Raw genomic sequence first — 26,129 nt, 5'->3', positions numbered from 1 at the left:
ATTTGTGATGCCAAAGTCTGTGCGCTTCCCATTTCCCGATGCTGCAGGGCAATGAAAAATGAGCATGTTGTAATATTTAATGGGATCTCCTTTTCCTTCCGACTCAGGTATCATGGAGTGGAAAAACAACAAAAGCGCCATTTGAGACACGTACCTGTGACAGTGATACAACCCAAACTTCAGGGTAGTCTTATGCCAAAATTGTTCTTGTAAGTTTGGTTGGAAATATTTCCTATATTTTAACTAACCTACTGAATTTTTTTCCCTGTTATCATAAAATCAGTAAGAGATCACCTTAGTCTCTAAAAGGTTAGAGACAGATGCAGAGAACTTTTTAAGTTGGAAAGGATCGCATTCTACTGCAGGTAATCTTATCTGATAACCAAAAATATTCTCAGATGGGGAAAACAATGAAAATATTTGCCAGATTATAAATCTAATTTTCTATCACAGGTCCAATAACACATAATTTGCTTCTAATTGATAATTCTCCCAAACCTAAGTGCTTAAAATATTTAAAATAAGAGTTATTAACAATATCATCCTATCCCCAGCACTGCTATTTCTCTTGACCAGTTAAAAATTATGAAATACATTTTAAGGCCACTAAGAAAATGAAGCTTTGGGGTCAAGAAGAAACAATGCTAAATTAACAGGTTAAAATTGTAAGCTCTAAAGCAACCTTAAGAGAAAAACTTGGGAAAAGGCTGTGAGGATTTGTAACAAAAAATAAGCAGGAAATTTTTAAAAATCACATTCTTGGGCTTCTTCCACACCCACTCACCACTGTGAGGACTGGCAACCAGAAGAAAAAAATTAAGGCAAAGAGGACCCCTAGTATCCTTTTTTTGTCAGGTGTTAACAGAAGCACATGTCTTCTTTCTGAATGGGTAATAGTCATCCCTTGGGAACTTATTAGCTAAAGGGGGAAAAAAACCCTTGGTTATCACCCTTAAATTTTCTACTTAGAGCAATTTCAAGAGAGAGAAAACACATGTACAGCGTTCTCTAACAAAGCAATGGCTTCTGAGATTTTCTAAGTTTCTAAACTTCTTTCCAAGTTTTAGAAAAGCACTACATGTGATTTTCCTTTCTTTCACTTTTTTTTCCTTCCTTCCTCCCTTCTTTCTTTTTCTTTCTTCCTTTCATTCTTTTCTCTCTCTAATAATAAGTGGAGCAATCTTTATAAGAGAAAGTCGGAAGGTATAGATAGCATCAATCAAAATTAATTTCTTATTCTCCTTTTAAAAACTACATTTGTTCAACAAACCATTGTATTAACCATATTGTAATGTGGATTGCTGTTCTTAATATTTATCATACAGGGCTAATCTTATAATTGTTTTTACTGAAAAGTATGAGGAATAAGTAATTCTGTCATAGTTACAGCAATAGCCTTCAAAGAGTTGACTGTTGCGTGGAGTTCTGCATGTGATTTAAAAGTATAGAAGTGGGCAGCAATATAAAATTATACATAGATATGCTCTCAGGACCAAAAAGTGAAAAACTTTTTCTACATGTTACAAAGTTTGAATATATTTTAGTATATTTTGAGGTTTTAACTCAGATATGGACCCACTGACTCCAATGAAGACCTGATTATGAATTTTGCCTTTTCCTTTCTCTGGCTCTAATTTTCTTACTATTTTCTACAACACATTCAGTGAAAGAATAAAGGCTACATACAGAAAGAGGCAGGTTTTCTAGGCAGTAATAGGATCCTAGCCAGAATGGTATCACATTTAAAAAAAAAAAAAACTCAAGACATTCCTCCTACCAAGCCCCTTTCTCTCTGTAAGTAAAAAAAGAAAAAAGAAATAACAAAACAAAACAGAACAAAACAAAACAAAAACCCCCCAAAACTGGGCCAGAAAATGTGATGGTGTTTTCTAAAGTTTGGAGATATGTCCACCATTTCCTATCCCAATTGTTATGAACCCCGATGGAGTCACATGGAAGATCAAATGTTGGAAAAGTTGTCTGTAGATCTTTAATTAATCATCTCTCAAACTTTTAGCCAAACTGAAGGAAAAGTAGAATGTAATTCACAATCTGGCTGGTTATGAAACAATCAATAAAAGAAATAAGAAAGAGAAATGAAAGAAAACCCTTAGCAGTAACTGAAACTAAAATTGGTACGTGAGTGATAGTATGTGACTGCTATCTTTTATTAAGCACCTGGTACAGTACAAGTTTCTTTGTATTAGCTATCTCCTTTAATTCCCAAAACAATTCTATGAAATAGTTATTACACAGAAAAATTATATCTGCTAAGGCCTTCCTAAATGACCATCCCACAGCGTCTCCACACTTTCCTTTCTGTCAGTACTGTATCTTGTACTAATTTTTGGCATAGCACTTTTCACACTTGTGCAATAGGCGGAATAACATTGTGGTTAAGAGGATGGGTTCCGCAGTCAGAAAAACTTAGATTCAAGCCTAGGTCCGTCACTTACAAGTTGAGTGATTTGGACATATCTCTCATACAACAGGGGCAGGTATAGAATATACATTACAGAACAGTAGATATGATTATAATGAGTTAATGTTTGCAGAGCAACTAGTGCCATACCTGGTCCACAGGAAGGAAGGGTTTAGTATTATCTTTGAAGGGAGAGGCAGCCTCTGGTTTTCTTCATTTTTCCTGTAGTGTGCCTATGCAGAAGGAGGCCCAGAGTAAGGGTTTTAAATGTATGATGAATGAATGAGTAAATGAATAGATGGATGAATAATCTTTTGAATCTCAGAATAGCATTCTTTCTGTGAAAGCTCCAATTGTCTTCATCATTTTCCTCTTCCTGGAGTAGAATACGTTTCTGTGATAGTAAATGGCTGCTATCATTTATTAAGTACCTAGAGCAGTACAAGTTTCTTCATATTAGTTATTACCTTTAATTCCCAAAACAATTCCATGAAATAGTTATTAGAAAAATTGGTCCAGACTGTTTCCAATGGCCTGCTTATTTATAACACAGGGCACATATATATATAGATACCCAAGGCAAGAACAAAAATGATTGTTTCCTTATCATTACCTCTCCATGTAGTATCCAAAAAATGAGTTTCTACAATGCCTCATTTAAGAAATGAGAATGTGAGATGCAGAGTGAGCTGAAATAATGCCCTGCTATTAGTTTTATGACTTTAAAAATATTCCTTGACCTTTCTAAGCTTCAGTTTCCTCATTTCTAAAACAGAAACATAATAGTAATTATATGTGGCTGGCAGTATTGTGATAATTAAATAAGATAATGTGTATAAAAGGGGGCATTATATAAGACTAAAGGATGAATTTTCTTTGAGGAGAGAGGCAGCTGCCTCCCGACCATCCCTTCTTTGGGGTGTCTTTTTGAAAGCATAAAGGTGTAATAAGAGGACTGACCTTTTGATTTTCCGTGTGAGACTAGAACTTCTGACCCTTCAAACTCTAAATGCCTGCCTCTACATTTAGCTCAGGGGTTTCTTTCACAAGATAAATAGGAGATAATCACAGGTGCATCTGTTTATCTCTCAAGGCGCTAGAGAAGTCATTGTTCTTTATTCTACTTTACTGCATGTGTGAGATTGTTTCCAGAATTTGTGGCCACTTTTATGACACCTTATATCCTTATTCTATAATAAATTGTGTTTTCTTTCTTCTCTATAGGTACAGAAGGATCTTTTTTGGCAGCAACTATAAACTGTAAAGAGCCATAAAATGTTAATTGTTGAGGTTGTTATTGTAACTATTATAATTATTATTATTTCAGGTCTACACTGACAGAAAGTTATGCCAGTTAGCCACATAAAAAGACAATAAAATACTTCTGTCCCTAGCTAATCAAATAAGTCCTACAAAAGTAATTTTCTCAAAATTCAGCTGAATAGGTACTTTTTTCCTATGTATTAAATTTATTTTTATCATATATTAATGCCAAGAACAGAATACAAAAGTTACCTTGTTAAAAAATATTAAATTTTAAAATTGTCAGACTCCAGTAATGAATGATAAACTTTTTTGATCATACTAAAAAGCTGTACTTTAAAAGGAAATATCATGTCAAGTTTTCACGTATCCTAATTGCCATACACAAAAATTAAAGAGGAAACAAAATAGGGAGAACAGTAAAACAAATGCCAAAGATGCTATGAAATTTCATGTGATAATGTGACCTAAAATAAACTACATTATGGGTAAGTTAGATATAATTAAATGCAGTATTTGTTTTTTAAGGCTTAAAGATCAAACAAGATGTCTAAGATCAAATTTATTGCTGCCTCTATTATCATTACTGCTCTCCCCACAAAGCCCCTCTTCCTACTGACTCTCCCTATGGGACCCATGGGTTAGTAGTAGCACCCATGGGTTTCCAGGTTTGAAGGTATTTTAATACTACCCAATCCTCGGACAAGTCTGTCTTCTGTATTTGCTTTGTCACACTGCTTATTACAAGATATTTTGATTTTTCTATCAGTCATTTCCACCAGACTAAGTGTTTTTGAATGCCTGAACTTTAACATTTTGCTCTATAATTCTTATCATCTGTCTTGTCACCTGCCACTTGGCAGAAGTCAAATAAACCTTGGTTAGATTAATTAATACATGAAATTCCATAGATTGTATGTCTATGATTTCTTTCTTATCTATTTCCTACTTTTTTTTAGGCGAGGCAACCCTTGGTTGACAGATTGCAAGGAACTTGTCAGCTTACAATCCCTTATTTTTGTATTTTTTATGCCACAGCACCTGGTCTTCCTAGGTGGTCTCTCATCCAAGTACTAACCAGGCCTGACCCTGCTTAGCTTCTGAGATCAGATGGGATCGGGCTTGTTCAGGGTAGCATGGCCGTAGACTATTCCCTACTTTTGATATCAGTGCTTTTATGCTAGTTTAGGCTCTCAGTCCTAAGCACCTCCCCTATCGTCCATACCCTCTATTCATCCCACTCCACATTGGTAGGGTACAAAGCACTTGCTCCTATTTCTCACTCCTCATTCACAAATGATCACTGACACTCCCGTCTACCTTCAAAAGTTTGTCATCAAAAGTATGCAGCCCAGACTGACATTCTGGCCTTTTTAGACCCTAACTTCAACAATTGCTCTAGCTATCGTCCCCATTTATGATGCTACCCATTTCCTTATATGCAACCCTAAGGAAACGGATAAACCTAGCATCTTACATATTTGTCCTGAGACATATAGAATCAAACTTAGACAATATAAAGAGAAGCTTTTCACATCAGCCTAAATCCCACAATTTAAAATAGAAAAGAGGAATTATTGCTAAAACACAGTTTTCTAGAGTGGCCTTTCTAACTTAACAATGGGTCATAGAATTGAATTTTACATGCATAAACATATTGAACCTTAATTTGATTTTTAAAAGCAAATACAAAAAGTGTTCATATCATAGGATAACTTTATGTGCCGAAGATTTTTATTTTCAATATTTACTGTAATACACATGTCAACCATCAACTGTACTGGGTAGTTTTAGAAGCTATTCTCAGATTACATGAAAACTGACTATTATAAAATCAGATACTAAGGCTTCCCCTGTGGTCATGTCCCTTAGCAAAAGTTTCTACTGTAATTTTCCTGTGCCATTATTTCTTCTTTTCTTTTTTCAGTACTCCATTTTTCCATGCAAGATCTCAGACCATTTTCAGATCACCTACTAATCCCAGCAGAGCTTTCAATAGAACTTAATGTCCTAAAAATTTTTAATCTTAAACTGACTTTTGGATTTTCCCAATGACATCTCAAACCTCTAAGACCAGTTCAAAAATGGAGCAACTTGTTTTTTTCAAAGATTCATGAAGGGATGGATGCCTTTTGAGAAATAATTAGGCTTTGGAGGAGGATCTGTTCCTCTCTCAGCAAGACCTTGACAGAATAGTAGGGGCCCCAAATCAAACTTGCCCTGGTGAGATACCAAATCTCCACCAGTCTTCAATTTACATTGGAGCATATGACTCCAGTTCAATCGCCACTTTATTTCCAAAAGAAATAAGCACCGAAGATGGGAAATGGAAAATTCAAACTAATATAACAATTTTTTGTTTTGTTTTTTAAAACTGATTAAGAATACCTCTAGAAAAACTTTGGTTAAGGTAGTGAATGGGCTAAATTCTTGACAACTATTTTTCAATTATTATTCAGTAATTTATATATGCTTTATTCTGTTATCTCAATAAATGGTGCCCATTTTTGTTAGCCATCCATCTTCTTTCCCAGTTCTATTTTATTAATTCTGAGCTTAGCATCCGATAGTGAACCCTAAGTTTCTCTCTTTTCAGCATAAGGTCATCGGTTTCCTCATTTTTGCCCAAGATCAATGAAGACAAATAAGTTACCCTAGATTGTTTTCGGCAGGGGAAGTGGGGGATTGAGGAGAAACAGCAGATTTGTTCATTCTCTTTGTGATTTTTAAGGATCTATCCTGAACTATTGATAGTCATCACTGAAAAGAGATTGTCGAAATAATTAGCAATCATTTACTGAAAGGGGCTCCTGACTTCCTGCTTTGTCTCCATTTTCTTAAGAGCATCGGGCTTCTGCATAGTTACAACCTGAATGCTATTAAGCCAAGTATGACCCTTATAGTTTTGTATTTGCTCACATACAAGAGAATAATTTTATGTAGCCTTTTAACATGATTGTTCCTTCAAGTCTAAGACCTATGGTCTATTCTAGCATTAAGTTTTAGAGAAAAGGAGTATGTATGTGTGATCTGTCTCTGCTTTTATAGCAACACCCAAATCTCTCCCATTCTGATAAATAAAAGCAGCACACTTCAAATGGCAATTAAATATTTTTTATGATCATGACTATATTTAGCATAGACTGCAATATTGATTGTAGTGTGGTAGTACAATAGAAGCCTAGGATTTGGTACATGAGAAACAAAACCCAGTTTCTAAACATACATTATAAAAATATGGCCATGATCAAAACAATTGAAAAACATAATGAATGCAGCATAATACAATTTTTACTAGGAATACTTTAAATTGAAAAAAAAATACTTTCAAGGTAATACACATTGATAGTCAAAACCATACAGTTTACATATTAATAATATAGTATGTAAAATCTGTATATTCTTGAAAAAGTTTTTTATTATTTTTGGATGTGGATGAAAGTATACTTTGAAGTAATTAAGTTTTTAAAAGACTAGACATCTCCATAATAGCTGTCAATATCAAATTTTCAAATCCATAACAAGATTTCTCAGCTATTAAGCTAAAATATATTGAATCTTTAGTAATTGTGGAAAATTGTACAAATACAAACCAAGGGGGGAAAAACTAAACAAACCCACATAGACAGCTCCCCCCAGAACAAAATCCATTTGAGGCAAGCAACAGAAAATCCTGGAAAATTTACACATTACACTGCTTTATACTGACAAATTGGAGCAGCAGCACCAAATAGAGAGCTAAATAAATCTTCCCCAAAGAATACCTTTTTATCATAACTACTGTAAAAGAACTACACCACTTGTATACTTCTAAAAGGATTTTCAAAAAAAATGTATACATAATTGAAAAAGAACATTTGCAATCCTAAAATGAAATCTCATCACTTTTGGTGTTGGAAAAAACACACCTTTTTAGACATACGGATTTTTTCATGATTTTTTTGCTTTATGAAATTTTAAATTTAAAGGCATGAAAATCTAGGGTAAATAAATCAAGTGCAGAAGCATATAATATTTTGGGGGGCTTATCTAATTTTGACATGCTCCCAAGATTCTAATGGATGTTTCAAAAGTATCTAAAATTTTTCCTCAAGTTTCTGATGTGGTCACCCCTTTAAATGCCACCTAAACTAGGAAAACATTGGCAGTCTTAGCGGAGTCCCCTGCTGTCATTCTACTGCTGCATGGGACAGTTTTCAACAAGACTTAGACAAACCTCATTCATCAATATTCTACTCTGGAGGAACTGACACTTACTGTGAATTCTGCTCTTCAACTTAAATACCAGTGTCTGTGGAAGGCCAATTCTATCATTGCAGAGACAGCATCCCTCAGGCGAGGTCCAACCTTTCTCTCCAAGTGCACCCAGGGATTAGTCTGACTTCCCCTAAATTCTCTCCTTTGCACAGTAAGAGCTAATCTTTCCTGTATGAAGCAGGAGATGGTGTTGCTATGACAACAGAGCACATTCTAGCAGTGGGACTGAGGAGATGAGCCTTCAAAGACTCAGAGAAACATGCACTCAGTTTTCCTCCAGGGCGATGGGCTCTTTCCTTTAGGATTTAATCCCTCAACAAGTTTACTGACAGGCTGGGTTGTTGATTATCTATGCATTTTGCTACAGGGATATCACTGGGTAAGAACATGGCTGGAAGATCACAGAATTATTTAATAAAAGTATCATTCTCAGCTCTAGTAAATTCCAGTTGTATAGCTGCTTAAAAAACACTACCATCATTTAAATTTAAAGCATTCTGCTTACTCGAAGTTTTTTCTAAAATGATATTGTTAAAAACAGTATTGTCAAAGAGAGAGCTCTATCTTTTTTGTTTGCTTATATATCATCACCATAGTATCAACTTGAAGGTTAGATATGCGAACACACACAAACACACACATACACACACACACACACACACACACACACTACACACACACACACACACACACACACATCCATTTTCTCTCTCCAGCATCATCGTCTGGAGCCTTGAGGCTTGGGGTGGGGGAGGGGATATGCTAACAAAAGCAAATCCTTGCAGCCACATTTTGCATTCATGTATTAGCCAGAGAATAATCACAATAAGTGTTAATCATTTAGAAAAATAATCATCAGTGGAATTTAAGTGCCTATGCAACAGCAGAAGAGATTTAGTATCAGGTCATATTGTATGAGGGCAGGTTATATATATTTGCAAATACAGCAGTTACATTTTTTGGAAAATCATTAACACATACATTATTATACATTTTAAGCAGTTGATAGAGCATTTGAATAGTCTTAACTGTGTGCTGTTTTGAACATTTATTTTTCTTCAGTCCATCCCTTTCATTAGAAGAAAACGACACACGTGGGGACGGAAAAGTTTTCCCCTCTCAGCAGCAGAGGTTCAGTTTACTATACCACCTTGGTTTCCACCCAGGGAGTCATCCAAACTGTCTTTTTTCACACCTTGATTTCCCCACTATCCTTTCCATTTCTCAATCCTTTATGTCTGGAGCACTCTTACTACACGCCACCCTTCCCCCACACTCGGCTGTAATTACTCTCCTTTGTGGCTGAAGCAACATAATCTGCATCACCTACATCTACTGTTTTGAGTACAGAAAGAGAACAGGACTTTATGGATGCTGCTATCACTCACACGTGAGGGGATCTACAGCTTAGATTCATTGTCCTATGGGCCTCCTAGGAAAATCACTGGGCTACCTTTAGTTACTTCTTGTTTATCATCCAAATGTTTGTGAAAAGCCTTAAGATATGAACTACAATGCCAATATTGCAAATAATGCATATATTTATATGTAGTAATTCATATAAAAAGGACAGGGCATTTTAAAACTCATTTGGATTGTGTTTTTAATTTCTATTGTAGTAAAAAATAACAGTTAAATTTGTTTAATGCATGCCTTGGTATATATTTCCAGGACACATATGTACTCACCTAATAGGTATAAGCAGAACATTTTTCCCTCATGATCCTATTCCCAGAGCTTGTTCTGAAGATACGTTCTTGTAATTCAAAAAGTTGCGGCAACTGTTTTCATTATGTTCATTATTATCTAATTAGTAAAAGGCTTTTTTTTTTTTTTTTTCCATTTTTCACTCTCATCTTCAGGGAAATGGGATAAATGCCAAAACATGTAAACAACATATGGTTTACTTTCAAAATCAACCAACCAGAATTACTTATTTCTGAAGAACCTCTTAGCTAAAAAAAAAAGTTAAAGAAATAATTTCCTGCTCTAATAGCTAATGTTTACCATCTGCTAATCCTTTAAGAGTAACTACCTGAACATCAGTCATATTATAAATTTTCCAGCCCTCCTCTCCCTAAAAGACAGTATTACTTTTTTTTTTTAAGTTTTTTAAGTAGGTTATGCTGAGAGTGCCACAATTTAGATTTAAATTCTGAAAGCGAGTTATAACCAAGGTTATATACATGCTAGAAATCACTATTGTTAGAAGTTTAAGAGTCTTATTATTATCTCCCATGTATTATTTTCATGAACCCCTAATTTTTCAACATAATAATCAGTATAACTGTTAAACTACAATAATATATTTGTCTTGGAAGAAATATGATCAGGGAGAGTGGGGAGGAAGAGCTTTTTTCTCAAAACCAGTTTTGAAGCTAAACCCCAAGGCAGTTCTGGGGAAAGAGGCTGAGATACTGGGGCCCATAGCAAGGGGAGCGAAGGGTGGGTCAAGAGCCATTTTCCAAGAAACCACCTATTCGTAGACAGGCTTAGGTACAGTCTCTAGACTTTAGCTGGACACTAAACACAGAGAAAACTACATTACTAATCTCTCTCTGCCTCAGTTTCCTCACTTTTAAAATGGAAAAATAATAATATTTATTTCATAGAAATCTTATACAAATTCACGGAGTAAACATATATAAAGTTCTCATATCAGTGCCTAGCACATAGAAAATGTTAGGTATTATTTAGGGTTTTGAAGACAGGGATTATATGTTATTCATCTTTGTTTCTGCTGTTCGTAACATGTCTGCTATAGGATATAGACTCAAAAATTTATAAAAATATTTTTCATATCATTTATGTGATTTTAATATCCAATAAAGCAAAGGGAATATATAATATCTAAGAATACTAAAATATATCAGAAGAGAAATATAAATGTCTGTAAAACTATTATGGGTTTTTAAAGTTCAATAAATAAACATGTATTCAAGGAATGAATGAAATAAATTTTAAATATGTAGCCCTCTTGCATACTAATTCTATTTTAAGAATTATTTGCTGAACATTACAATGAGTATGATCATCTTTGAATATGACTGGCATAATCCCTTTAGATATTATGCTAGGTGCTAGGATACTAAGACTTAGATCACTGTCGCTGACTTCAGTGAGTTCACAGTCTAATGGAGGAAGAAGACATTTATTCAACACATACTCTATGTGCCAGGCACAGTGTGAAGTACAGGAGATATAACAGTAAACCAAACAGAGAGAAATGCCGTCTCTGGACAAGTTTACCTCTAGTGTATGTGTGTGAAACATGAGTATGTGTATAACTACTGGAAAGGAAAATAAAGCCAGATTTGGAAAACAGAAGTATGATAGAAAGAGATGAAATTTTAAGCACATATACAGAAAACAAGTTGATAATGGCTATAAAAGAACCAAAAAAAAAAAAGGAGTCACGGGCCTGTGTGAACAGAATAGCTAACTCTTCCCTAAGGAATCTGGGAAGGCTTCACAGAGGGAGTAGTCAAATTCCAACTAAGAAATTTAAAACTCAATATGTAAGTTCTTGTTTTCATATCATACAGTATTTTTTTACATCATCTATATTAATAGAATACCTAATACAACAAGGTGAATAAATAACCTCTAAAAATATTACAACTTGTCTAAAGAAATGTAAATCTCTTTACTAATTATCATGAGCTTCTAATATTCAAAAATGTTGTAGTCAATTAATAACATGTTTTTCCAGCAACTGAAAGAATATTTGTGGAACTACAAAAGTATTTTTCCCTTACTTTGATTACTACTGTCTTATTTTCCTAATACAAAAAATAACTAAGGAAGTATAATTATAATTTCATTTTGCTTTGTATGACAAAATAAATTCCAGATGGTTTAAATTTTTTGGAATATTACTCAGCCATACGAAAAGATGAAATACTTCCATTTGCAACAACATGGATGGATCTGGAGATTATCATGCTAAGTGAAATAAGTTAGACAGCATGTTAATAGAGTATCTAGAAGAGAACTCTGTCATGGTACAGGGAGGTAGGCATATGAAATCATCAAAGGAGCAATAGATGCAGCCATAATGGAACAGATTGGAGCAGGCCAATACCACCACTGAGAATAACCAGAAAAGCTAATTTTTAAAAATGTATGCCTGAAATCTGTTTAAGGGCTTCAGACAGATAACAGGCAACCAGGATTTGAGAGCTCAAGATCCCTGAGAGAAGGAAATCAGAGAACTGTGAGCCAACTTTCTTTAAGCAGCTTTTCCCTCAGGACAAATGCTGATTTGCAGGTGGAGAGAGACCAAGAATGTCAGTATACATTGCTAACAGGCAGAGAAGGGAGTAGAACTTTTGGAAATCTCACAATGCTATAAAGAAAAAAAAATGGATTTCAGGTTGAAAAAGGTAGCCAGGATGTGAGTCAAGATCTCAGAGAAAGGGCAGTAGCAGAGAAGTGAAACCACAACCAGATAACATTCCTGAGACCCTCTATTATTTTTCATACACAATCTCCATAATTTAATTGAAAACTTACAAGGCATACCAAGAAACAGGATCAAGATAAAAAATTGATTATAAAAAAAACAGACAATAGAGATACAGAGCTAACCAGTTGTTGAAGCTATCAGAAACAGATTTGAAATAATTGTATTATTATGTTAAAGAGGATAGATGAAAACAGGTGGGAATACCACCAAACAGGAATAAAAGGGAATCTAAGGAAATTCAAGAATTTTAAATATGAGATAATTAAAATTAGGCATTTAATAATTGGTCTTTACAGTGGATAATAGTTGGAGATAAAAGTAAAAGTATTAATAAATTGGAATATAAATCAGTAGAGAATATTCAGGTTGAAATGCTGAATTAAGCACATGAAAAGTAGAGAAAAGTGTGTTAGAAATATATAAGAAACAGAAAAATAACAATATCTTTGATACGCTGATAAATGTTTAACAACCAGTTCTCCAAAAACTGTGTGCATATATTATAAATTTCATTTATATAAGGGATGTGTGATATACAATCCATAAATAATAATAAAATACACAATATTCTCTATTTGTAAATGCTACATAGCAAAGTGATTCTCTCAGAATATTTGGCTTTCTATCAACGTCGGGGTAATGTTCAAATACTTTACCATGGCAAAACGAGTGTTAGAAATCACCTATTATATTTAGAACACACATAACACACACACACCCCTAGCATATATATGCCAGATATTTGATAGAATTTAATCTTCACAGCATCTCTCTGAGATAGAGTATTGTCCTCATTTTATAAAGTGCCCCTGGTTCAAAGCTCTGTCTTCCTCTTCAACCTTCTTTCTCAGCATTTACCAGGAGTCTGTATTTTATTTTCATATTAAATAACTGGAAGTTCTCAGAACACATCAGACCTTCCCTCTGACACCATGTCACATATAATGTCCTTTTCTCTTACTCTCTCTCTCTCTCTATCTCTGTCTCTGTCTCTCTCTCTCTCTGTCTCTCTGTCTCTCTCTCTCTCTGTCTCGCTCCCCACCCTGCCGCCTTCTCATTGCCTGGCATATCCTTCTGCTTCTCATTCACTGGCTAATTCTGATTTTTCCTTTAAGGTCTAGCTCAGCATCCTCTTGTTCTTGGAAGACTCTCCTCAGTGCCTCCAGATGGACGGATGCCTTTTGTCAGTGTGTCCACAGTACCCTGTGCATATCATAAGCACTGTCTCCTGGAATTGTTAGTCGTCAAAAAAAGCCTTGAGTGATATGTGCTTCCCACACTTTTCCCCTTGTGAAATACTCTCCCTGAATCTGAGCTTGTCTGGGACTCACTTTAATCAGAAGAATGCAGAGGAAGTGACCCTGTGGAAGTTCTGGACCTAACTGTTAAGTAGGTCTGGCAGCTTCTACTTCCGTACTTTGTGGGCTCCTGAGCCTCCAGGTTAAGAAGTGTCACTACCTATTGGAAAAAAACATGTGCAGAAACCATGTGCAGAACTGTAAAGAGAGGCCACACAGAGAAGAAGCCCTGATAGAGTGAAAGAAACAGGCTTGTCTGTCTCAGTGTCCCAGTGTCCCTGTGTCCCAATGTCCTAGCTGAGATGAGCCTTCCAGCCTACCCCAAGCATGTGAATGAGCCACCTCTGATGGTCCAGACCAAGAAGCCCTCAAAGGACTGCAGTTCTAGCAAACAATGGGAGAAACAGAAGCACTACCAGCTAAGCTCTGTTAACTTGCAGAACTGTGAGATAAAATGGTTATTGTTTTAAAGGACTGTGCTTTGAGGTGGTATTTTTACACAGGGGTAGTTAACAAGAATAGCGTGTCCTGCAGTCACTGAAGAGCGTGAGAGTAGAACTCACATCACATCCACTCTTGTACTCACAACCACTAGAGTGGCGCTTTGTACAGGATGGCTCTCAATAAATGTTTACTAAGTTCAATTAATAAATTCAGCTCTCCTCAATTTCAATATAGAAAAACCTCAAAACTCCCTGTTTTTAAACTTTAAATTTTGAACTAATTTTTAGAGATATTGCCCTACATATTTGGGAACTTAAATTAATCCAATTTCTATATCAATTGGATTAACTTATTTACATATCCCCACCCCTACTGCTTAACTTCCCCCTCCCCTCACTATTTTATTTTTCTTTTGTTTTTTTCCCTCATCAAAATACTATGTGTTACTAATTTATGGTCTCTTCCATACCACTCCTTCCTCCCATTAAAATATAAGTGCCCAGAGGGCAAGGCAAGAGATTTTTTTCCTATTTGGTTTACTGATTTGTCTCAAGTGCCTAGAACAACAGATGCACAATATTTGTTAGTTGAATTAATTCATTATTTTAAGAGGAAATGGACATCTTTGTGAGCTATACTGTAGAGAAAACCAGGACTTAGAGAAAGTATGTAGGTGTCTAAGGAGGAAGACTACATGACCTGAGACAAGAAATTTTACTTCTCTGTATTTTGGCAATTACTGCAGAGGGAAAATCCAGATGGAAATGTAATAATGTATATGAAACACCCTGACCTCTTCAGAATACAGGTCCTAGGTAGATGCAGAAAGATATCACATTCTGCCTTACTGTGTGATTTATTCCAAATTGCAAAAGTATTTCTCAAGATTCAGTATTTTTATTTCAGAAAACAAAACTTCAAGTTAACTTAGTGGAATTTATAAGGCTGACATGCTCTCAGTGGCCCGAGTTTCAAACAGAAAGAAACCCTAAGATGTCTTATAAAAGAAAACAGCTTTATATTATCATGTAGCAATCACTTACATGTATTATAAAGTATAAAAATGTCAGAGAGATGATAATTAAGAACAAGGAGAATATACATGTATTTAGTCACTAGTTCACAATAAATATTTTAAAAATGTTTACTGGAAATTTGTTCAGTAAATGAATAAACACTAATCCTACATATAATAATTTAAATAACATTAAGATAATAAGCATTATCTTAATGGTGCTCTTCAAGATATAGTGGATAAGAAAAATGGGCAAAAGAAGAAAATGAGGTGTTATTACCAACATTCTAATCCTGTAGGCTTAGCTGTCCGAGGAGAAAAGAGCTCTCCTAGTCTCTTATATTGTTCATTACAGTGGTTCTAAGTGGAGGCAGCTCAAGAACTCTTTGGAAGAATATTATTATACGAGATGACCTCATGGGATGGTGAACAGGGCATTAAAATACTCCCACAAGAAAGTCAACCAGTGGTCTGGCTAAACACTTTCTTTTGAGGCACATATTCAGCACTGCTACAGTTTCACTGTTGAGTTGATTATACAGTTGGCTTAGGGAGGATAAATTTGTTGTTTTCTTTAGTTAACATTATTTATCATAGTTACTACAACTCTTCTAGATATGTCATTAGTAACTAACTCTTGCTTCAATTACCAAGACACTAATTGTGCATTATTTAGAATAATATACACCAGAAAAGACACTGTCTATCACAAAAGGAAAAAAGATAAAGCAGAGACATGGAAGAAGTGAAGCAAGGACAAGATTGGGTGAGGTAAGAAAAACGGGCAAAAGAAGAAATGAGGAATTAAAATAAATGTCAAATATTAAAGCCTAAAATATTAATAAGTAACATGAAGATTCCTGTGAAAGAACAAAAGAAGAAAAAGCACTGAAGTCTCACAGGAGATAATGAAAGATAATAGTTAAATACTTTAGAAAAGTACAGAAATATAGCCCTTTGAAAATTTTAAAATGTAAAATATGTAATATTATTAACAGTAGTAGAATTGTAACATATAATTCAATAATTATGATATAAATCAATCATTATATAAATTTCTGTAGTTTGTCTTTATCATTATTATTAGCCATAATAAGGGAAAGCAAGTAAACAGAAGATCTGTATCTAATCCAATTATCAAAATGAGCATATCTGGGTTTTAAGATAATCATTATTAATATGTTAAATGATTTATAGCAAAAAAAAATAGTATACTGGATAAAATACTAGCATATTTCAGTAGCAGACTGGAAGCTCTAAAAAAGTACCAAATGGAAATTATGAAATTGGAGAATAGTGTCAGAAATTAAAGTTCATTGAGTGAGTTTCACAGAAGATTGGACATAGCTAAAGAAAGAATAAGTGAATTTGAAGCCAAGTGAAAAGAAATTAAATTAAAGCACAGAGAGAAAAAGATTGTTAAAAAATGACTCTCAGTAATTTGTGATATAATGTCAGTTAATATACATGCAGTTATGCAACTGGAATCTCAAAAGGAAAGAGAGTAAATGGGACTAAAATTTCTTGGAGGAAAAAAGTCTGAAAAAATGAAGAAAGTAATGAAAAATCTCAACTCACAGCTAACAAACTCTACAAACTGTATGTAAACAGATTTTACACACACACACACACACAAGCGCACACGCGCACACACATACACACGCAAAACCTTGGCACATCATAGGCAAATGGCTGAAAACCACAGATAAAAGAAGATGTTAAAAGAAGACAGAGACAAAATATATCAATAAAGAATGAATATACAAATATGCAATGGTCAGACAAAATACAAAAACAGAACTCTGACCCACAATCTGCAGCAACCATCCCCGGAAACTAGCCCCTTTTCCATAGTAACTAAACCAGGAAATCAGCTTCTTTCTATAAGTCAGACTTATAGGAAGTCAGACAACTATCTCTAGTACCCAGCCTACAAAGTTGAACAATAACTCCTGTCACAATTGGTCCAAAATGGCCAAGATTTGATTAATAACTCACAGCTTCCCTAATTTTTGTCCCCACATCCAATTTAGAACCAACCAGAGGAAGCCCTACGCACTCCTACCTAATTGCATAAGGTGTCCCATGTCTACTAAGCCCACCACTAGCTTCCCCATGCCAACTACTTCCAATCAGAACATACCTAAAGCCTTTTCTTTTCTTCATTATAAAGCTTTCCTATCCTTCTGCCTACCTCTGAGTCTTTCACAAACACAACTGAAAGTGGCTGACTTGCTATAGCAAGTTCCGAATAGCCTTTACTGTTCTCCTTTGGTTGGTCTTCACTCATTTCCACATAATATACAGAAGAACAAAAATGACTGCTGACTACACATAACAGTTCAAACCAGAACACAAAAAAACAATCTTTAAAGGGTTTTAGAGAAAAATACTCATACCCTAAAAGTCTACAATCAGTGAAAAAGTCCTTGAAAATTGCAAAACAAATATAGATCTAATAAACAACAGCTGGGAGAATTTGTCACTAGCAGACTCTATACAACAAAAAGATAAAGTAAATCCTTCAGTACAAAGGCAAATAATTCCAGGTGAAAACATAGCTTGAAAGTGAAAAATTATAAATATATAGAAAACATAAAAGATCATTTTTAATCTTTCTCTATAAAAGGCTATCAAAAGTAAAAATAGTAATATAAACATAGAGTTTATAAATTATGAAGTAAAATATGAAAGCAATAGCACAAAAAAGGTAGCACTTGGAAATCTATAATTCTAAGATTCTTATATTAAAAATAAAATGGTAAAGTAAGAATTCAAAGCATGCTATAATAAGGTAGATATACATTGATCCTTACATTCAGATTGTTTTCTTTATTACAGATGTAGTCATAATTATTTTGGCCAATGGGAAAAGGAATACCAAAACTTACACATTTCCCCTCCTCCTTTTCCCAACAAGATGACACCATATTTTTAATTTCACTTTTCACCTTTACAAGAGAAGGGGGCTGAGCTGGATTGGAATGAGAGAATGATGAAAGAGACATTTCTCCTAAGCTTTGCAAGCTGGGACTCTTCAAAGTACTTACTTTAGATGCAGGGGACTCTGAGACTACAGGGTGTGTCTTAGCTCTTTAAATATCACCTGTGCTCCATTAACAGAAGACAGAAAAGTCCCTTGAACAATATTTACTGAACATCTCCTAAGCACGGAGTTCAAAGACAGGTTCCTTAATTCTTTCACACAGATCTCAATTACTACATTCTCTTAGCGAAAAGAATGTAAAATGGCAAATCATATTGAGTAGCACAATAACATTTAGTACTTCCAGAGTCCTTAGCCAAATCTTCTACAAAAATAGTGGCTGGTAACATTTATTATTTCTAACAGAATAGAAAGCTTCTATTTTTAGCAGTGTGACTGATAACGACATCAGTCCTTGAATGGAGAATTCTGCTTATGTTTGATTTATATGAACACTGCAAAGTCCCTGAAGGTATATTCACAAGTCAATGTGAAAACATGTAACACCCGGCAGTAAATTCTTGCTTTAGAATCAAATAAAATTCATATAGTCTACTGAATAAAAAGCAAGACAGACATTTCTTTAACTAATGCTACCACATAAACACACATACACACACATATTTACGTGTGTATTAAAATAAAGTACCCAGTGCCTACTAACCACTTAAGTTAATAGTCACTATATGGTTTTAAACACAACTTGTGAGGAAAAACAAAAACCTAAAAAGACCAACCACACAAGAATAAAACCCCCAAACTGCCAAAGACCCTTATTTTAAGTTGAATTACAGTCCGCAGAAGGAAAAATACATATAACAAAGAAGGAATTCATTTAAATTCATATGAAATCATTAATTTTAAATAATTGTAGAAATGAAGGACGTTGGAAGAAATTTGATATCCGTAGACCTCTAGTGGTTATTAGAGTAATTGATAATTTTACTATTTTCCATTGTTGCTTCTTTCGACATAAAACAGTGTCCAAGTGTTCCAGGATACTACCTTCCAAAGCAATAGTGCAAACAGTAGCAAATATCTACTCATGTCTTTGAAAAAACAAAATAATAAAACTAACTTTCTAAGTATGTCGACCACAAACTACCAAAAAAATATATTCTATTCTTTTTACACTTAAAAATACCTTTACAGGTTTTTAAATCTAGAGATTTACTTATTCATTTTAAAATGATTTTCATGAAAAAGGATTCAATGTATATTTGTGTCATTTCTTCTAATCTTGGATAATTGAAATATTTTTGTACTTTCTTAAAGCCAAGATGTTTCAGTATAAATTTAAATATGTGAGCAATGAATATATAATTTTACTTGTAATGGAGACAATAAATACATGTTTTCTCTTTATGGTAGAATGAAATGAATGTCTGCATTGATCAGGTCACAGAAACTCACATTAGGTGGACACGAACTGGATTCTAATTGAAAGTGAAATGTCTCAGGTGAAGTTAATTTCCTTCTTCTCAATTTAAGTCATTCATATGAATGATGACTTTTGCCCTTTGTTAATAAAGAGAATTGGCAAATTAAAAGGATGTCTTGAAGCAGCATCATTCTCAGGTGACACTAGATGTCATGGATATAGAACAACTCCCATGAGACAATGACACACACCCTCAATGCCACTACTTCAACAAACCATTTCCCACAAGTAAGAATGTGTTCTTTTGCTACATACAATCAAATAATTTATTTGAAAAAGGTAAGTATAGAAGACTAAACATTTAAATAAGTCATCTTCCACAGAACTATGTATATATAACAAGTTAATATGAAAAGCAGTAATTCAATAATTATTCATGTAGAGTCAAAATATATAGCATAATTTCAAAACATTTGTCTTGATCTGGAGGAGGATTTCTAAATTGCTTAATGATCCCTTATAAAAGAACATAGGTACAAAATGAACCTGCTTTCTAATTTCCCACAAGGTATTAAAAAAGGAGGAAAATTCATCAGGATGATAAATTGAAGGTAACTGAAGGTTAACTTCTGCGCTCTGCCTCAAATTTAATGATGACTGCTACTGACATTTGCATTCTGTATAGCACTAGTATAAACTGACCAGGTCACCAACTAAAATGCACACAAAAGGGCATTTTTCTTTTTAATCGAATTCAGTTTATTTGTCCCACTTCTGGTTAGGGAGGGAAATTTATGCCAAATTAAGGTAGTTCAGTCATTTTCAGTGACTATTCAGTTTTTATATAACTATTCAGTCTCCTGTAAACTAGGAGTCTCAGTGACAAAATGGCCTATGAAGCTTGGGAGGGTAGTGAGAACAAAAGGCGGCCAGTTTACTCTATCCTCACTGTCCTTTAAGGAAGAGTGGCTTTCTCATCAGATGTCTGTCCTCGCTGAATTTGCTGATGAGCATGGCCCTGCCAGGGCTTCCAAGTGATAGATCCCGGACATTTCATCCCAATCATGGAGAATCTCCCAGTTCACCAAACTTATCTGCTTCCTCCTGCCATCTCATCCCATGCTGGTGGCGTATGTGTTTCTGAGACTTGACTTTGGCCTGTTACCTAAGTACCTCATGGTATTCTATTGTACTCTTCAGATGCCATGTTGGACACAGGGCATTTCTCTGTGACGTTTGCAGTCTTCTGGACTACACCCTGGGTAATGAGGCCCACGCTCATTCTGTTCTTTTATCTTTCAAGACTATTTCAATTACCCTGCTGCCCTTGCCAAGGCCAGGAGGCATTTCCCAGAGAATCTTGCAACTCATCTCTCTAAATTGCTCTTTCCCACATATAGTTGGATTGTTAAGTTCTTTTGGGAAGAAAAAAAAGTTCTTATGTAATTATGCATTTTTGTCCTTTCTATAATTTATTCATTCAGACCTCTAGTCTTTTGCTCCTATTTAAATCCAATTTCTTAGAATTCTATTCTATGTTTAGATCTTGCCAGTCAGTAAAAGCCATGGTTTTAGTGTATATCTATGCTATTAACTTTAAAATAGCTACTTAAGCAAGCAAAATCCAAGCAATTGATTCTTTATTCTTTCTACACCAAGCTTAGCCTGAGGGTAGGTCATTTGGAAAGCTCCGAATTCTTCTTGAAAAAAGACGTGGCAGCAAAAGTAAAAGGCTTTGAAAAATGAAGCACACATCGTTTAAACATCAAAACATTTCCCCATTATACCATAACAGTTTACAAAGCACAGTGGCATTTGCACATGCTGTGCCTGAAGTGTTCTTGTGCCTCTTTTCACCTGTGAACTGTTGTTCATCTTCTGGATCTAAGTCACTCTTCTCAGAGGCATTTCTAGCTACTCCATGGCCAGGATAAATCAGTGCCACTGCTATATATACTCTCCAATGAGGCTCCTTCCATTCATAGTGGTTGCTGTGAGTTGTAGTTATAAATTTTGTGTTGTGTCCCTACCCTACCAGACTCTATATCAATGTTAATAGTGTAGCCCCCTTTTATGTTTTGTCCATTGCTAAATTCTCAGCACTTCATATAATTCTGACACACAGAGATGGTCAATAAATATTTGTTGTAAGTGACTATATTATCTTACTGGTTCCTAACATAGATCCTGTGATATTAATAAAGCAAATATTACCCCTAATAGAAAATGGAGGACTCTTGTGAAATGGCATGCATCAAGACATGCAGGTTTTGTCTCAGAACTGGAATCTAAACTTTAGTCCTGTGAACCCTGACCCACTGCCATACATTGTACCACATCCTTGTTCATTGTCATCTTTAATAATAGTTGGAAATCTGCTTTATATTCTTAGTAAGCACTTAACAGGTTAAAACATTATTTTTAGTAGCAAAAAGCAGCATGGTTTAACAGAAGGAAAACAAAAGACAGGATTTAATTTTGAAATGAGAATAATATGTGACCCAAGAGACCACTTTGACTATTAAACTGTATGATAGCTATTATTATAACATCACACAAGAGGGTAAAAAACTTTTTTCAAAAGAAAGCTAAAATATCTTGTCTATCTGAAAGTTATTTATAAAATTTTCATAGACAGAATAACATTTCGTAGTCTTCTTTTTAAGAAAATAGGAGTAGGCCCTTGTTTATAGAGCAAATTCAGGAGCTGGCTTATTTCAGATTACGCAATTGACAAACCCTATAAAACATGTAGAGACATTCATAATCGTTGACAAAAAATAAGTCCAGCTGTTAACTGGTTCTATTATTAACCTCTGAATTCACCAAATATAGGTTCTCAAAGTTACAGTATCTCACAAGCATCTAATAAACTTTATTGGTCTTGTCACAAATGCAAGTAATTTCAATTTATAATAGTAAAATTTTCTTTTGAAGTTTGGTGTTTTATTTTCAAAGTTTGCTCACATTTGAATAGAGCTGAATATTCTATTATTACATAAATCTACTTAATCTGGATAATTTCCACATTATGCACACTTTCATATTATTTTTAAGATGTTTTATTAGATTAATATGACTATTATTATCATATAAAGTATGTTCTTTAAGACATGTGAGTTGAATGATTGATATTTCAAAATAGCCTATTCATCTGGATGCTTTATGTAGGAAAATAATACTCTTCATTGAAAAAACGTATAACCTTTATTGTTATTTCATACAGAGCAAAGCTGAAATATTATCCAAAAAAAGCTTATAAAATAAGATAAATCGTTACTGTCATAAGTGGATGGCTATGAATGAAAAGCTTGGTCTTATTATTTAGAATAAATCACAGTAAAATAAAATGAGAAGATGCAAAATAATAAATGCAGTAGAGGAGGTCAATCACAATTTTCTATTGTCCTTTCCATACAAGAGAAGAATAGGGGAAATAAAAGAAATTGTCAAAAGTCAATTACATATTTTAACAGATAAAAGGAAATATGAATTTTAAACATAAGGCGATTATTGCCAAGAGATATTATTGAAATAAACAGAATTTAAATTTGCTACTCCTGCTTGAGAAAGCTAGATGAAACCAATAGATTTCAATGGCTAGAAATAATAATTCTTCGTGACAATGCAGAAACGGAGGACATGTGCGTGAAAATAGGAGAGTATGGGGAAATGTCTACTAGTAGCTATTAAGACAGATTAAAAAGCACCAGGAATACTAAAATATTAGCCAGAATATTAATTCTCTGTTCAGAAAATAAGAACATGATGGATGGTTGACCATTCATGGCATAAAATAAAGTGTGTTAGGAAGCATAAGTTACAGAATATATTAAATTCTGGTTACAGAGGTGGACTTGTGGCAACTTAGAAACTCCTCTTTAAAGACATAGGCTCAGGTCCAAAATGTCTGTGTTTCGATTATATTTCAACCACTTAGAAGCTGGATGATGATAGGCTGGTTGCTTAGTTCAGCCTCAGTGCTCTCATCTGTACCATAAAAATAACAATAGTACCTACCTCACAGGATTGTTATGAAGACCTAAAAAGGTAATTCTTGGGACAGAGACTGGCATACAGTAAGCAATCAAGACATTTTAGTTCTTGTCACCACCTGTCCTTACTTTCTGTTGGAAATATCTTAAAACAATAATTTGATTTTAGATGGTTGACACTCAATGAGAATTTAAATGTTTTTCACCAATTGTAAAATAGAATTATGCACATGACATTTCAGATAAACTGCCATTTGGACATACATTAAGAGTAAGCATGTACTCACTGAGACCAGCTGAACTCTCAAGTATCTATAATGGTATTTTCATTTCTCTGCATTATTTTGTCATAGACTTGAATAAAGACCGAACTATACAGTGATGAGTACTATTTTTTACTCTGAATGACACTAGGCTCTATTCCCTAAGATGTTGTCATGCCATAGCAATAATGTTAGTGAAATAAATCCCCATACTGAGCGATGAGCTAACTAATGATATTTGACTGACAAAAAAAAAACCACAATTTTTAAAATGTATATAGACATTTAAGGTTGTCAAAGCTTTAATGATGCTGCTGTCAGAATAAATCCTAAGAAACCCCCCAACATCTAAGGATCTCAGGATAAGTTTTATGAAAAATGCTTAAAAGAAAACAATCATTATTGTTGAAAGCACTAAAATACACACACTCTCTTCTCTCTCTCTCCACACACACACACACACACACGTACATACTTATGTACACACATACATTCAGGAAGGAATAAGGGACAAGATTTCTTATAAATTATGTTTATAAAGAAAAGGGGGGAAAGGAAGAATTAATTTCACATTTTAGCAATACCCACAAGACTTTATGTTGACTACAGTTTCTTACCAAAGGCATGGAAGATTGGCAGCAGAACAAGGCAGAGAATGACTCTGGATGATTCTTGTGGTCAAGACTGGAGGAAGAGTAGGAAGTCTGCTCCATCAATAATCACCTGGTTTTCTAAGTACTATTCATATGTGTATCTTGGAAGTAAAAAGGCTCTTTAAAGATGGGAAGGGCTGGATGGGAGGAGGATGAAGCTGTCCCCACCATTCTTTAATCCCTATCTCGCATCTGAGAAAACACTTCAACCAGTTTAGGTGCATATAGAAAATAATGGAGTCCCATTTATTCTTTATAGAAAACTTTTGTTAGGATGAAGGCAACCGAAAATGTTATAGATGAGAGAGAGAATCCTAAAAGGGCTAACACTGAGTGTTCTGGAGCTAGGATGCATCTTAGAGGGTTAGCTAAACTTCTCATTTACAGATGTAGAAATGGTTGCCCAAAGATGTTACTAACTCTTAAATAAGGCTGCAAAACTAGTTACTGGAAGAGCTGTGATGTGAAATGAGGCCTCAAGATTTAAAATTAAGTTTCTTTACGATGCCTTCTTGATGAATTCGCTTTAGGATCTCATAGCTACTTCGTTGTTTCAGTTCTTCAGAGTGGATTTGGAAGGCAGACAAGGGAGACAACACAGGCATTAGGAACCCCAAAGTGAGATGTGAAAAGTCAGAACGTTAATGGGCAAGGAAATCAACGATCTATCTAAGGTTTGGCAAGAAACACTGAGTTAGGGGTTGAGCACTACAGAAGTAAGAAGCTAGGAAAGAAATTTCAAACGCCGTTTTAACTCTAAAACTGTATTCTATGATATGTCAAACACAGTGCTTTGCCCCAAAGGCAGTGTGCAAGAATGCCTAAAATACACTGTTTCCTCCAAGGTACTCTGAGTCAAGCAAAGAAATGAAACCAATAAAAAAAAATTATACTCTAAATTTATACTAGATATAATAAAATATCCTTTCAACTGCTTTCTTCAACACCCTCCCACTGTTCTTTTCTTTTATCAATGCACTAATTATGATCTCTGTAAACCTAGTACATAAAGATTTTTTGGTCAGTTTAGCCCCATTTTATAGCTGCTTTATCTCTCTGTACAACTCTCATGCAACACCACCTTCAAAGCCCTATTCAACACTGATTTTTTTTTTTTTTTTTGCTTAAAGGCTAATTTGTTTTTTTAAAAAGGAATCACTAGCTGACCCACACTAGCAACAGGAAAGTTGTAAAGAAAAACAGCATGGTGTGGACTTACAGTGAGAGTTTACAAGGGCTAGTCAGGTAATAGTAAAAACAAATTAAAAAATTAGAAAAAAAGTTAGTTGCTAAAGATTCTTAAATTGGGAAAATTACTATGGTGCTGATTCTATAATACAGCTGGATACATGAATTTTGAGGTTCAAAATTTATTTGAATATTCGAAAGACATATTTTCTAACATCTCTCTAGTGTCATATGTGCATTATCAGATAGACAAAATTCAATACTCAAGACCTAAAGGGTCTAGTATCTGCTACTTGGTTCTAACAGAATTTTAGTATCTCCTGGAGGTGCTGAAACACTGAACACTGTAATCATTCATGGACCAGCAAACATTGTCATGAAGATAATGACAAACCATAGAGCAATACCTCAAAACAAAGAACTAGCCCAGAAGTAAAATTCCCAATTAATCTGACATCCTTCATTAATCAGATTAGACTCTCCAAGGTAAGCCTGG

The 26,129-nt window shown here is 34.5% G+C and overlaps 1 protein-coding gene and 1 pseudogene across 25 annotated transcripts in view; both read right to left on the bottom strand.

The window, feature by feature from the left end:
* The window catches only part of NOL4 (nucleolar protein 4), a 438,717-nt gene that overhangs the window by 138,348 nt on the left and 274,240 nt on the right, over positions 1-26,129 (bottom strand). The window lies entirely within an intron of this gene.
* On the bottom strand, positions 4,715-4,833 carry LOC120589594 (uncharacterized; annotated as a pseudogene).

This window comes from Pteropus medius, unplaced genomic scaffold (assembly GCF_902729225.1).
Source record: "Pteropus medius unplaced genomic scaffold, Ma_sr-lr_union100, whole genome shotgun sequence".
Classification (NCBI taxonomy): domain Eukaryota; kingdom Metazoa; phylum Chordata; class Mammalia; order Chiroptera; family Pteropodidae; genus Pteropus; species Pteropus medius.
The sequence above is the reverse complement of the archived record's forward strand: the minus strand, read 5'-3'. Positions and strand labels throughout refer to the sequence as shown.